Consider the following 15,804-nt stretch of genomic DNA (forward strand, 5'->3'; position numbering starts at 1 on the left):
GTTCATTGTCTTCAGGCATTTTGCCCTCAGATACTTAATATGAGGAATAAATGTAAGCTTGGAATCTAAAATGATTCCTAGAAACTTATGCTCGCTGCTCACAGAGAGCGCATCTCCTTGGATTTGTATACTTGGGACAGGCGTTACGCCTCTCTTGTTTGTAAAGAGTATGCAAGTGCTTTTCTGAGCGTTAACTTTAAAACCATTCTCCTCCGCCCATTTGGACAATCTGTTCATTCCCAGCTGTACCTGTCGTTCGCAGATGGCAATATTACATGACTTAAAGGCTATCTGCACATCGTCGACATAGACCGAATAAAACATTGTGCGTGGGATGACTGTACGCAGGGAATTCATTTTTACAATAAATAGTGTGCAGCTAAGCACACCGCCCTGCGGCACACCAGTTTCTTGTGTGAATGGCCTAGACAAAGCGTTGCCCACTCTTACGCGGAATGTGCGATTAGATAGGTAACTTTCGATTGTGTTAAGCATATTACCACGAACACCCATCGCCGAAAGATCTCGGAGAATTCCAAAGCGCCATGTGGTGTCGTAAGCTTTCTCTAGGTCTAGAAATACAGACAGACAGAACTGCTTATGTATGAAAGCATCTCTAATATATGCCTCAATGCGGACAAGGTGGTCTGTAGTAGACATACCTTCTCGAAAACCACACTGGAAGGTGTCCAGAATTTTGTTATTTTCTAGGAAGCATATTAGGCGCCGGTTTATCATTTTTTCGTACAGCTTGCACAGGCAGCTTGTTAGAGCTATTGGCCTGTAGCTGCTGGCCAAGGACGGGTCTTTGCCTTGTTTAAGTATGGGGATGACTATGGCTTCTTTCCATGAAGACGGAATACAGCCAGCCGCCCACATGGCATTAAAAAGAGACAAGAGTGTTTTCAGTGTTTCGGGGTGTAAGTACCTAATCATTTCGTACATGATACGATCCCCACCTGGCGCTGAGTTGTTGCAAACAAGCGAGAGATGCTTGAAGCTCGGCTAAAGTAAATGGGGAATTGTAGGCCTCACTCGATGAGCCTTTGCGATTTAGGGGCCGCCGCTCTTCGCGTTCTTTGATTCTCAGGAATGTTTCGGTATAGTGCGATGCACTTGACACATATTCAAAATGTTCGCCTAGACAATCCGCCTGATCTTCGAGGCTATCACCTTGTGTACTTACTAAGGGTAGGGGATGCGACTCCCGACCTGTTAGTTTATTTACCCGATTCCAGACTTTTCTTTCATCGGTGTACGAATTTATACTGGCGATGTACCTATCCCAACTTTCCCTCTTTGCACGTCGACGTGTTCTCCTACCTTGTGATTTTATCTGTTTGAAATTAATGAGGTTTTCAGCAGTTGGAGAATTGCGAAGCAATCTCCAAGCTTTGTTTTGATTTTTGCGCGCTTTCCGACATTCGTCGTTCCACCATGGGATGCGGCGCTTATTAGCTAATCCGCTAGTTTGCTTAATACATTTAGCTGCAGCGCTAATAATGAAACCTGTTAGGTATGCAACAGCGTCTTCTACATTAAAAACAGCAATTTCATCTCCGCCTAAATACGTAAGCTCTCGGAACATTTCCCAGTCGGCCGAGTCCATGTTCCATCGAGGAAAATGTGGCAAGCATGTATCTTGTTTTGTTAAGTTTAGCATAACTGGGAAATGGTCGCTCCCAAAGGGGTTCCTGAGAACAGACCACTCCAGATACGGAATTAGAGTACTCGAGACTATACTTAAATCAATGGCTGAGTATGTGTTATGTGTAACGCTATAATAAGTTGGCTCTTTCTTGTTAAGTATAGATGCACCTGAAGAAAACAGAAAATTTTCTATAAGGCGTCCTCGCGCATCTAAACGAGAGTCGCCCCATAAGGGGCTATGAGCGTTCACATCACCGACAACTATGTATGGCGGAGGAAGTTCATCAATGAAGCTTTGAAACTGTGTCTTGGAAAGTTGATAACAAGGAGGGACGTAAATCGAACTAATTGTGACTAGCTTACCGAACAGTATTGCTCGAACAGCAACTGCCTCAAGGGAAGTTCGGAGGTTCAATTGCTGACAGGCAACACCTTTATCTACTATTATAGCGACACCGCCCGACGAGGCGGTAGCGTCGTCGCGGTCCTTGCGAAAAATGGCATAGTGCCTTAAAAAGTTTGTGTTCTCTGCTTTGAGATGCGTCTCCTGGACACACAGCACCCTCGGACTATATTTAAGAAGGAGCTCTTTGACATCATCAAGGTTATGAAGGAGACCCCTAACGTTCCATTGTAATATTTGCGTGTTCATATTGAAAAGGAGTTTGTGCTGTGTGTTCAGAAGATGAAGACTAGCTCACGGTGCCCTTTCCAGGCGCCGTGACGCGAGGTTTCTCTTTCCTGGAGCGGTCGAGAGATTCCCGCCGCTCCTTAGGCGCAAGTGGCGCCGTCTGGCTGGTTGTTGTGTCCATAGCCTCTTGTGAGGCGCTGGACACGCGCTCTTGCGAGCGGTTGGTGTGTCGTGACGGCCTCGTCTCGTGGGACGAGACCCTTGAGGCCACCAGCCCGGAGGTCGATGGCCCCTTGTTCTGAGATGGCGGAGCAGCACTAGCTGCAGCCGCCGAGGGGGCGGATGGCGTCACCGCCGGCTCACTGTGTGTGGGCCTGACAGCCGCCGGAGGCCGTTGTGGCGCTGCCCCCTGACGCGCCACTTCGGCAAAGCTATTCTTCGGCAGGTAGGACACCCGCCTTCGCGCTTCTCTGAATGATATGTTCTCTTTGACTTTGATCGTTACTATTTCTTTCTCCTTCTTCCAAGATGGACAGGAACGCGAATACGCGGCGTGCTCCCCATCACAATTTACACAGTGTGGCGCGTTCTCACAAGATTCAGATGGATGTTCATCGGCACATTTGGCACAGGTTATGCGGCCTCGGCAGTTCTGAGAACTGTGGCCAAACCTCTGGCATTTGAAGCAGCGGAGGGGATTCGGGATATAGGGCCTGACTCGGATCTTTACATAGCCTGTCTCGATAATCTCGGGAAGTACACTTGAGCCGAATGTTAGGATTAGATGCTTGGTTTGAATCTCTTTACCATCACGCCTTATCTTAATTCTTTTCACATTGATGACATTCTGGTCACTCCATCCCTCCAAAAGTTCAGTCTCAGTTAGCTCCATTAGATCATCATCGGAGATGACACCACGAATGGTGTTCATAGAACGGTGTGGGGTGACACTCACTGGAATGGCCCCGAAAGACACAAGATTGGGTAGCTTTTCGTATTGCAGTTTATCACGGAGTTCAAGAAGTAGATCACCGCTTGCCAATTTGGAAACTTTGTAGCCTGGGCCAAAAGCCTCCATCAGTGATTTCGCAACCAGAAAAGGTGAGACTATTCTTGCTGACTTTTCTGCTTTCTCGGAATGTATAACATGAAATCTTGGGAAATTATCAACTTGGCGGCCAAAAAACTTAAAAACTTCTTCGGTGCGCCCTCGTTTATGAGGGCGATCAGGGAGTCGGGGGAATGACGAAAAAGCCATAAAAGTAACGATGATTTCGGCAGCTATGCCAGCCACCCACCACCGAGCCCAACAAGGGGACGCTACGAGACCCGAAGGAGACGCAGACGCCAGCTGTACATAGCCACTATAACCTAATATAATAGACCCAAGGTTGGATAGATTACACCAGGTTAACCCTTGCTGCCTGGAAAATTGGAAGTAAAACGAAGCGAAGAGAAGACAGGAGAGATGGAAAGTGAGAGAGAAAGACGAAGGTTGGAGGGAGAGAGACAGGAAAAGGCAACTACCGATTTCCCCCGGGTGGGTCAGCCCGGGGGTGCCGTCTACGTGAAGCCGAGGCCAAAGGGGTGTGTTGCCTCCGCCGAGGGGCCATAAAGGTCCAAGCACTCAGCATTGGCTCAACCCCCAGGATCCCCTTTTCCCCGGACACGGCTAAGCCACGCACGGTTAAGCGTGGGAGGGTCCGACCCCCATGTGCTCGGGTCCGTGGTGTCGCAACCCACCAAACGCCTGCTTGCGCAGACGCCCCTGCGGGGCGATTAAAAGTGGACTTAATGCAAAAACACTATATGTTCCACTATATATCGGTACCGAACAGCATCTCAGCAGCTGCCATGCAGTGAAAGCCTACCAGGACCTTTGATATTGTCATGCACTGTGCAACAACTGGGTAAACAGCTCGAATAAAAGTGGACCTAATTCGAAAACACTATATGTGCCACTATATGTTGGTACCGAACAGCATCTCAGCAGCTGCCATGCTGTGAAAGCCTACCAGGACCTTTGATATTATCATTCACTGTGCAACAACTGGGAAAACAGCTCGATTAAAAGTGGACTTAATGCAAAAACACTATATGTGCCACTATATGTCAGTACCGAACAGCATCTCAGCAGCTGCCATGCAGTGAAAGCCTACCAGGACCTTTAATATTGTCATTCACTGTGCAACAACTGGGAAAACAGCTCGAATAAAAGTGGACTTAATGCAAAAACACTATATGTGCCACTATATGTCGGTACCGAACAGCATCTCAGCAGCTGCCATGCAGTGAAAGCCTACCAAGACCTTTAATATTTTCATTCACTGTGCAACAACTGGGAAAACAGCTCAATTAAAAGTGGACTCAATGCGAAAACACTATATGTGCCAGTATATGTCGGTACCGAACAGCATCTCAGCAGCTGCCATGCAGTGAAAGCCTACCAGGACCTTTGATATTGTCATTCACTCTGCAACAACTGGGAAAACAGCTCGATTAAAAATGGACCTAATGCAAAAACACTATATGTTGGTACCGAACGGCATCTCAGCAGCTGCCATGCAATGAAAGCCTACCATGACCTTTGATATTGTCATTCATTGTGCAACAACTGGGAAAAAAGCTCGATTAAAGTGGACCTATATCAAAAACACTATATGTGCCACTATATATCGGTACCAAACAGCATCTCAGCAGCTGCTATGCAGTGAAAGCCTACCAGGACCTTTGATACTGTCATTCACTGTGCAACAACTGGGAAAACAGCACGATTAAAAGTGGACTTAATTCAAAAACACTATATGTGCCACTATATATCGCTACCGAACAGCATCTCAGCAGCTGCCATGCTGTGAAAGCCTACCAGGACCTTTGATATTGTCATTCATTGTGCAACAAATGGGAAAACAGCTCGATTAAAAGTGGACTTAATGCAAAAACACTATATGTTCCACTATATGTCGGTACCAAACAGCATCTCAGCAGCTGCCATGCTGTGAAAGCCTACCAGGACCTTTGATATTGTCATTCACTGTGCAACAACTGGGAAAATAGCTCGATTAAAAGTGGACTTAATTCAAAAACACTATATGTGCCACTATATATTGCTACCGAATAGCATCTCAGCAGCTGCCATGCAGTGAAAGCCTACCAGGACCTTTGATATTGTTATTCACTGTGCAACAACTGGGAAAATAGCTCGATTAAAAGTGGACCTAATGCAAAAACAATATATGTGCCACTATATGTCAGTACCGAACAGCATCTCAGCAGCTGCCATGCTGTGAAAGCCTACCAGGACCTTTGATATTGCCATTCACTGTGCAACAACTGGGAAAATAGCTCGATTAAAAGGGGACTTAATGCAAAAACAATATATGTGCCACTATATGTCAGGTACCGAACAGCATCACAGCAGCTGCCATGCTGTGAAAGCCTACCAGGACCTTTGATATTGTCATTCACTGTGCAACAACTCGGAAAACAGCTCGATTAAAAGTGGACTTAATCCAAAAACACTATACGTGCCACTATATGTCGGTACCGAACAGCATCTCAGCAGCTGCCATGCTGTGAAAGCCTACCAGGCCCTTTGATATTGTCATTCACTGTGCAACAACTGGGAAAACAGCTCGATTAAAAGTGGACTTAATGCAAAAACACTATATGTGCCACTATATGTCGGTACCGAACAGCATCTCAGCAGCTGCCATGCTGTGAAAGCCTACCAGGACCTTTGATATTGTCATTCACTGTGCAACAACTGGGAAAACAGCTCGATTAAAAGTGGACTTAATTCAAAAACACTATATGTGCCACTATATAGCGTACCGAACAGCATCTCAGCAGCTGCCATGCTGTGAAAGCCTACCAGGACCTTTGATATTGTCATTCACTGTGCAACAACTGGGAAAACAGCTCGATTAAAGTGGACCTTAATTCAAAAACACTATATGTGCCACTATATTGTCGGTACCAAACAGCATCTCAGGCAGCTGCCATGCAGTGAAAGCCTACCAGGACCTTTGATATTGTCATTCACTGTGCAACAACTGGGAAAATAGCTCGATTAAAGGGGACTTAATGCAAAAACAATATATGTGCCACTATATTCAGTACCGAACAGCATCTCAGCAGCTGCCATGCTGTGAAAGCCTACCAGGACCTTTGATATTGTCATGCACTGTGCAACCAACTGGGAAAATAGCTCGATTAAAAGGGGACTTAATGCAAAAACAATATATGTGCCACTATATGTCAGTACCGAACAGCATCACAGCAGCTGCCATGCTGTGAAAGCCTACCAAAAAACTATATGTGCCACACTATATATGCTTACCGCGACAGCATACTCAGCAGCTGCCATGCAGTGAAAGCTACCAGGACCTTTGATATTGTTATTCACTGTGCAACAACTGGAAAATAGCTCGTATTAAAAGTGGGACTAATGCAAAAAAAACAATATATGTGGCCACTATTGTCAGTACGAACGCATATCAGCAGATGCCCTGCTGTGACAACCTACCAGGACCTTTGATATGCCATTCACTGTGCCAATAGGAAATAGCTCGATTAAAAGGGGACTTATGCGAAAACAATATGTGCCACTATACTGTTAGTACCGAACAGCATCACACAGCAGCTGCCATGCTGTGAAAGCCTACCAGGACCTTTGATATTTTCATTCACTAGGCAACAACTGGGAAATAGCTCGATTAAAAGGTGGACTTAATGCAAAAACATATATGTGCCAATATATGTCAGTACCGACAGCATTTTCAGCAGGTGCCATGCAGTGAAACCTACCAGGACCTTTGATATTGTCATTCACTGTGCAACAACTGGGAAAACAGCTCGATTAAAAGTGGACCTAATTCAAAAAGACTATATGTGCCACTATATATCGGTACCGAACAGCATCTCAGCAGCTGCCGTGCAGTGAAAGCCTACCAGGACTTTTGACATTGTCATTCACTGTGCAACAACTGGGAAAACAGCTCGATTAAAAGTGGACTTAATGCAAAAACACCATATGTTCCACTATATGTCGGTACCAAACAGCATCTCAGCAGCTGCCATGCTGTGAAAGCCTACCAGGACCTTTGATATTGTCATTCACTGTGCAACAACTGGGAAAATAGCTCGATTAAAAGTGGACTTAATTCAAAAACACTATATGTGCCACTAAATATCGCTACGGAACAGCATCTCAGCAGCTGCCATGCAGTGAAAGCCTACCAGGACCTTTGATATTGTCATTCACTGTGCAACAACTGCGAAAACAGCGCGATTAAAAGTGGACTTAATGCAAAAACAATATATGTGCCACTATATGTCTGTACCGAACAGCATCTCAGCAGCTGCCATGCAGTGAAAGCCTACCAGGACCATTTATATTGTCATTCACTGTGCAACAACTGGGAAAATAGCTCGATTAAAAGTGGACTTAATTCAAAAACACTATATGTGCCACTAAATATCGCTACCGAACAGCATCTCAGCAGCTGCCATGCAGTGAAAGCCTACCAGGACCTTTGATATTGTCATTCACTCTGCACCAAATGGGAAAATAGCTCAATTAAAAGTGGACTTAATGCAAAAACACTATATGTGCCACTTTATGTCGGTACCAAACAGCATCTCAGCAACTGCCATGCTGTGAAAGCCTACCAGGACCTTTGATATTGTCATTCACTGTGCAACAACTGGGAAAAGAGCTCGAAATAAAGTGGACTTAATGCAAAAACACTATATGTGCCACTATATGTCGGTACCAAACAGCATCTCAGCAACTGCCATGCTGTGAAAGCCTACCAGGACATTTGATATTGTCATTCACTGTGCAACAACTGGGAAAACAGCTTGATTAAAGTGGACTTAATTCAAAAACACTATATGTGCCACTATATGTCGGTACCAAACAGCATCTCAGCAGCTGCCATGCTGTGAAAGCCTACCAGGACCTTTGATATTGTCATTCACTGTGCAACAACTGGGAAAACAGCTCAATTAAAAGTGGACTTAATTCAAAAACACTATATGTGCCACTATATGTCGGTACCAAACAGCATCTCAGCAGCTGCCATGCTGTGAAAGCCTACCAGGACCTTTGATATTGTCATTCACTGTGCAACAACTGGGAAAACAGCTCGATTAAAAGTGGACCTAATTCAAAAACACTATATGTGCCACTATATATCAGTACCGAACAGCATCTCAGCAGCTGCCATGCAGTGAAAGCCTACCAGGACCTTTGATATTGTCATTCACTGTGCAACAACTGGGAAAACAGCTCGATTAAAGTGGACCTAATTCAAAAACACTATATGTGCCACTATATGTCGGTGCCAAACAGCATCTCAGCAGCTGCCATGCAGTGAAAGCCTACCAGGACCTTTGATATTGTCATGCACTGTGCACCAACTGGGAAAATAGCTCGATTAAAAGGGGACTTAATGCAAAAACAATATATGTGCCACTATATGTCAGTACCGAACAGCATCACAGCAGCTGCCATGCTGTGAAAGCCTACCAGGACCTTTGATATTGTCATTCACTAGGCAACAACTGGGGAAATAGCTCGATTAAAAGTGGACTTAATGCAAAAACAATATATGTGCCACTATATGTCAGTACCGAACAGCATTTCAGCAGGTGCCATGCAGTGAAACCTACCAGGACCTTTGATATTGTCATTCACTGTGCAACAACTGGGAAAACAGCTCGATTAAAAGTGGACCTAATTCAAAAAGACTATATGTGCCACTACATATCGGTACCGAACAGCATCTCAGCAGCTGCCGTGCAGTGAAAGCCTACCAGGACTTTTGACATTGTCATTCACTGTGCAACAACTGGGAAAACAGCTCGATTAAAAGTGGACTTAATGCAAAAACACCATATGTTCCACTATATGTCGGTACCAAACAGCATCTCAGCAGCTGCCATGCTGTGAAAGCCTACCAGGACATTTGATATTGTCATGCACTGTGCAACAACTGGGAAAACAGCTCGATTAAAAGTGGACCTAATGCAAAAACACTATGTGCCACAATATGTCAGTACCGAAGAGCATCTCAGCAGCTGCCATGCAGTGAAAGCCTACCAGAACCATTTATATTGTCATTCACTGTGCGACAACTGGGAAAACAGCTCGATTAAAAGTGGACTTAATGCAAAAACACTATATGTGCCACTATATATCGGTACCGAACAGAATCTCAGCAGCTGCCATGCAGTGAAAGCCTACCAGGACCTTTGATATTGTCATGCACTGTGCAACAACTGGGAAAACAGCTCGATTAAAAGTGGACCTAATGCAAAAACACTATGTGCCACAATATGTCAGTACCGAACAGCATCTCAGCAGCTGCCATGCAGTGAAAGCCTACCAGGACCATTTATATTGTCATTCACTGTGCGACAACTGGGAAAACAGCTCGAATAAAAGTGGACTTAATGCAAAAACACTATATGTGCCACTATATATCGGTACCGAACAGAATCTCAGCAGCTGCCATGCAGTGAAAGCCTACCAGGACCTTTGATATTGTCATTCACTGTGCACCAAATGGGAAAATAGCTCAATTAAAAGTGGACTTAATGCAAAAACACTATATGTGCCACTTTATGTCGGTACCAAACAGCATCTCAGCAACTGCCATGCTGTGAAAGCCTACCAGGACCTTTGATATTGTCATTCACTGTGCAACAACTGGGAAAAGAGCTCGAAATAAAGTGGACTTAATGCAAAAACACTATATGTGCCACTATATGTCGGTACCAAACAGCATCTCAGCATCTGCCATGCTGTGAAAGCCTACCAGGACATTTGATATTGTCATTCACTGTGCAACAACTGGGAAAACAGCTTGATTAAAGTGGACCTAATTCAAAAACACTATATGTGCCACTATATGTCGGTACCAAACAGCATCTCAGCAGCTGCCATGCTGTGAAAGCCTACCAGGACCTTTGATATTGTCATTCACTGTGCAACAACTGGGAAAACAGCTCAATTAAAAGTGGACTTAATTCAAAAACACTATATGTGCCACTATATGTCGGTACCAAACAGCATCTCAGCAGCTGCCATGCTGTGAAAGCCTACCAGGACCTTTGATATTGTCATTCACTGTGCAACAACTGGGAAAACAGCTCGATTAAAAGTGGACCTAATTCTAAAACACTATATGTGCCACTATATATCAGTACCGAACAGCATCTCAGCAGCTGCCATGCAGTGAAAGCCTACCAGGACCTTTGATATTGTCATTCACTGTGCAACAACTGGGAAAACAGCTCGATTAAAGTGGACCTAATTCAAAAACACTATATGTGATGATGATGATGATGATTGTTGGAGTTTTGTGGCGCAAGGGCCAGATGTGGCCAAAGAGCGCCAAGGCGATGATGATGATGTGTGATGTTTTATGGCGCAAGGGCCAGTTATGGCCAAAGAGCGCCATGCCAGTGTTGGTGAATGTGCAGTCGAGCAATGAATTCTGAGAAGTAGATGAAACATGGCTGTAAAGGGGCCTAAAATTTCACTGTAAAGTGCGTAAAATATAGATGTACTAAAATCATGGCAATGACTAATGATGTGTACTATGAAATGAGGAATGCATTCAGAAAGAATAATTATACATTTAAAATATTTAAGATACAGTAATTGGCAAGAAGCACTACTACCTAAACAGAGCCCTTGAACCACAAGGGCCTGGAGGCATGTGCTATAAAAAACTATCACAGCAACATCCTCTGGAGAGAGGATGCGCTACGAACTTATTGGGCTAATAACATGTAGCACAACATCATTAAAAAAATCGAGGACTGCTTTGGCATTAAAAAGCGGTTCTTCACCAATAAACAGCATGGGATGCAGAGGGATATTGTAGCGGTATGCTACAGGAAAATGTTTCCTTCTCTCGGCTTCGGCTTCACGACACTCCACGAGGACATGGAGGACGGTCAGCCTCTCACCACATCTACCACAGGTTGGTGGTTCATCACCAGTGAGCAAAAAATTGTGGGTGCCGTACGTGTGTCCTATTCTGAGACGACAGAATAGGACATCAATTCGTCGTGTTTTCGTAGCTGAGGGCCAGAAACCTAACTGTGGTTTAATCATGTGAAGTTTATTATTTGTTTCAGCGTCCCACAAGCGCTGCCAGTGGCTTCGTAGCTTCTTTCGCAAGAAAGGCTTCAAGTTTGTTGCAGGAACAGCTACTGTAGGATTACTAGTGTGCAATGCAGCTGATGTGGCCATTTGATCAGCTCGCACATTACCCTCAATGCCTCTATGTCCCGGCACCCAGCATATAATGACATGCTGGTAGGATATATACGCTCTGCATAGAGTGGAATAGAGCTCAATGAGTACAGGATTTTTGTGTTTGCCGAGTGACATCAGGGCTTTCACAACGCTTAGAGAGTCTGTAAATATAACTGTTTTTTGAAGTTTTGTTTTCGTTATATGCTTCACAGTTGACAATAGTGCATAGGCCTCAGCCGTAAAGATACTTGTTTCCGAGTGGAGCACACCGGATTCCGAAAAAGATGGGCCGACGGCTGCATAATAAACCCCGGCATGTGACCTAGAAGCGTCCGTGTAAAACTCTGTACACGAGTACTTGGATTGAAGCTCTAGGAAATGCATTTTAATGTGCGCCTCTGGAGCGTCTTTCGTGACCTCTACGAACGATGTGTCGCACTCTATGATCTGCCACTGCCACGGCGGTAACAATTTAGCAGGAGCCATAGGACGATGTTCAAGCACTAGAACACCCATTTGCTCACTAAGATTCCTTACACGTAAAGAAAACGGTTTCCTCGCTGCAGGTCGGTTATGGAAGAGTGCAGCGGCGGTCATATCGTTTATGGTGGAATAAGAAGGATGTTCGTTGTTTGCTTGTACTGTCAGAAAATATACGAAACTGCTATATGAACGCTGCAGATGGAGTGACCACTGGTTCGACTCTACATAGAGACTCTGGATCGGGCTTGTTCGGAAAGCACCGGTTGCGAGGCGGATACCTAAATGGTGAACGGGGTCTAGTATTTTTAATGCACTTGGCGTTGCAGAGTTATAAACTATTGCTCCGTAATCAAGGCGCGAGCGGACAAGACTGTTGTACAAGTTTAGGAGGCATTTTCGATCACTACCCCATGTTGTGTGCGAGAGAATTTTTAAAAGGTTCATAGTCTTCAGACACTTTGTCTTCAAATATTTAAGATGGGGGATGAAGGTAAGCTTAGAGTCCAGAATTATGCCCAGGAATTTGTGTTCACTGCTCACGGATAGTTCCTCTCGATTGATCGTGAGATTTGGTACCGGTGTCACACCTCTTTTGTTTGAGAAGAGTATGCATGTACTTTTCTGTGCGTTTATTTTGAACCCATTTACATCCGCCCATTTAGACAATTTGTTTAATCCAAGCTGCACCTGTCGTTCACAGATAGCGATGTTACATGATTTGAAACCTATCTGCACATCATCGACGTACACAGAATAAAACATGCTGCGTGGAATCACTGTATGCAGGGAGTTCATTTTTACAATAAAGAGTGTGCAGCTAAGTACACCCCCTTGCGGCACGCCAGCCTCCTGGGTGAATGTTCTAGATAAAACATTGCCCACTCTTACGCGAAACGTGCGGTTAGACAAGTAGCTTTCGACTGTGTTAAACATATTTCCGCGCACCCCCATCCCAGAAAGATCTCGCAGAATTCCGAAGCGCCATGTCGTGTCGTACGCTTTCTCTAAATCTATAAATACAGAAAGTAAAAAATGTCTATGAATAAATGCATCTCTGATGTTTGCCTCGATGCGAACAAGGTGGTCTATTGTCGACCTACCTTCTCGGAAGCCACACTGGAAGGGGTCTAGTATTTTGTTATTTTCTAGGAAACTGATTAAACGCCGGTTTATCATTTTTTCATACAGCTTGCACAGGCAGCTCGTTAGAGCTATTGGCCTGTAGCTGCTGGCTAAGGACGGGTCTTTGCCTTGTTTAAGTATAGGGATGACTATGGCTTCTTTCCATGAGGACGGGATACACCCAGCCGCCCACATGGCATTAAACAGAGATAAGAGTGTTTTCAGTGTTTCAGGGTGTAGGTATCTAACCATTTCATACATGATACGATCGCCACCTGGCGCCGAGTTGTTACAACAAGCGAGAGATGCTTTAAGTTCGGCTAAGCTAAATGGTTGATTGTAAGCCTCATTTGATGAACCTTTGCGATTAAGGGGCTGCCGCTCTTCGCGTTCTTTGAACTTCAGGAAAGATTGTGTATAGTGCGATTCACTCGATACATATTCGAAGTGTTTGCCTAGACTATCCGCCTGGTCTTCCAGGCTATCACCTTGGCTATTTACTAAGGGTAGGGGATGTGACTCCCGACCTATTAATTTATTTACCCTATTCCAGACTTTCGTTTCATCTGTATACGAGTTTATGCTGGAGATGTACTTTTCCCAGCTCTCTCTTTTAGCACGTCTGCGCGTTCTCCTGCCCTGCGATTTTGCTTGTTTAAAATTAATCAAGTTTTCGGCTGTTGGGGAGTTGCGAAACAATCCCCAGGCCTTGTTTTGATTTTTACGTGCTTTTTGGCATTCCTCGTTCCACTAAGGCAGGCGAAGCTTATTAGCTAGTCCATTAGTTTGTTGTATGCACCTTTCTGCAGCGTCAGTGATAAAACGTGTTATATACGCCACAGCATCGTCTATGTTAAGAGAGGCAATGTCATCCCGGCCTAAATATGTTATTTCTTTAAAAAGTTGCCAGTTAGCAGAGTTAACCTTCCATCGGGGAACATGTGGCGAGCAAACATCTTGTTTTGTTAAGCTTAGTATAATTGGAAAGTGGTCGCTCCCAAAGGGGTTCTTCAGAACGGACCACTGCAGGTACGGAATTAGTGTACTCGACACGATACTCAAATCTATGGAGGAGTATGAATTATGCGCCACGCTGTAGTACGTTGGCTCTTTCTTATTAAGTAAACATGCTCCCGAGGAAAAAAGGAAGTTTTCAATTAGGCGACCTCTTCCATCACAACGCGAGTCTCCCCACAAGGTGTTATGTGCATTGAAATCTCCGAGAACTATGTATGGCTCCGGAAGTTCATTTAGGTAGTTTTGAAATTCAGTTTTATGTAGTTGATAATTGGGAGGGATGTATATAGAGCTGATAGTGATCAGCTTATCAAACAACACCCCTCGGACAGCAACTGCCTCTAGGGGCGTACGAAGTTTTAATTCCCGGCAGGCAATACCTCTATCGACTACAATAGCCACACCACCGGAAGACACGACTGTGTCATCGCGGTCTTTACGAAAATGGCGTATTGCCGGAGAAAGTTTGATTGTGTAGGTTTAAGGTGTGTCTCCTGAACACACAGCACCTTCGGGTTAAACTTGTGTAGGATTTCTTTGACGTCATCGAGGTTGTGCAGGAGTCCTCTGACGTTCCACTGTATTATTTGTGTATTCATGTTGAAAGCGTTTTTTGTGCTGTGTGTATAGGAGACTAACTTAAGCTACAGAGCCCTTGTCGGGCCCTGTGATGCGGGCTTTTTCTTTTTTGGAGCGGTCGCGAGATTCTCGCCGCTCCTGAGGCGCTGGTGGCGCCGTCTGGCCGGTTGTTGTGTCCATCGCCTCTTGTGAGGCGCTGGACACGCGCTCTTGCGAGCGGTTGCTTTGACGAGAAGGCCTCGCCTCGAGGGACGAGGCCCTGGAGGCCACCAGCCCGGAGGTCGATGGCCCCTTCTTGTGAATTGGCGGAGCAGCGCTAGCTGCAGCCGCCGAGGGGGCGGATGGCGTCACTGCCGGCTCACTGTGTGTGGGCCGGACAGCCGAACACTATATGTGCCACTATATGTCGGTACCAAACAGCATCTCAGCAGCTGCCATGCAGTGAAAGCCTACCAGGACCTTTGATATTGTCATGCACTGTGCACCAACTGGGAAAATAGCTCGATTAAAAGGGGACTTAATGCAAAAACAATATATGTGCCACTATATGTCAGTACCGAACAGCATCACAGCAGCTGCCATGCTGTGAAAGCCTACCAGGACCTTTGATATTGTCATTCACTAGGCAACAACTGGGAAAATAGCTCGATTAAAAGTGGACTTAATGCAAAAACAATATATGTGCCACTATATGTCAGTACCGAACAGCATTTCAGCAGGTGCCATGCAGTGAAACCTACCAGGACCTTTGATATTGTCATTCACTGTGCAACAACTGGGAAAACAGCTCCATTAAAAGTGGACCTAATTCAAAAAGACTAAATGTGCCACTATATATCGGTACCGAACAGCATCTCAGCAGCTGCCGTGCAGTGAAAGCCTACCAGGACTTTTGACATTGTCATTCACTGTGCAACAACTGGGAAAACAGCTCGATTAAAAGTGGACTTAATGCAAAAACACCATATGTTCCACTATATGTCGGTACCAAACAGCATCTCAGCAGCTGCCATGCTGTGAAAGCCTACCAGGACATTTGATATTG

General features: G+C 45.0%; 1 long non-coding RNA gene across 2 annotated transcripts; it reads right to left on the reverse strand.

Annotated features, from left to right (window-relative positions):
- Positions 1 to 5,245: 5,245 nt before the first annotated feature.
- On the reverse strand, positions 5,246 to 15,475 carry LOC125942001 (uncharacterized). Of its 2 annotated transcripts, XR_007464728.1 has the most exons (6): positions 15,421 to 15,475; positions 10,171 to 10,458; positions 9,454 to 9,597; positions 8,162 to 8,449; positions 7,087 to 7,154; positions 5,246 to 5,287 (listed from the first exon to the last, which is right to left on the reverse strand). It is a non-coding gene; the product is annotated as an uncharacterized LOC125942001 (long non-coding RNA). The 2 variants fall into 2 exon arrangements; XR_007464727.1 differs by lacking the exon at positions 9,454 to 9,597.
- Positions 15,476 to 15,804: the final 329 nt, after the last annotated feature.

This window comes from Dermacentor silvarum, unplaced genomic scaffold, assembly GCF_013339745.2.
Source record: "Dermacentor silvarum isolate Dsil-2018 unplaced genomic scaffold, BIME_Dsil_1.4 Seq8656, whole genome shotgun sequence".
Lineage (NCBI taxonomy): Eukaryota > Metazoa > Arthropoda > Arachnida > Ixodida > Ixodidae > Dermacentor > Dermacentor silvarum.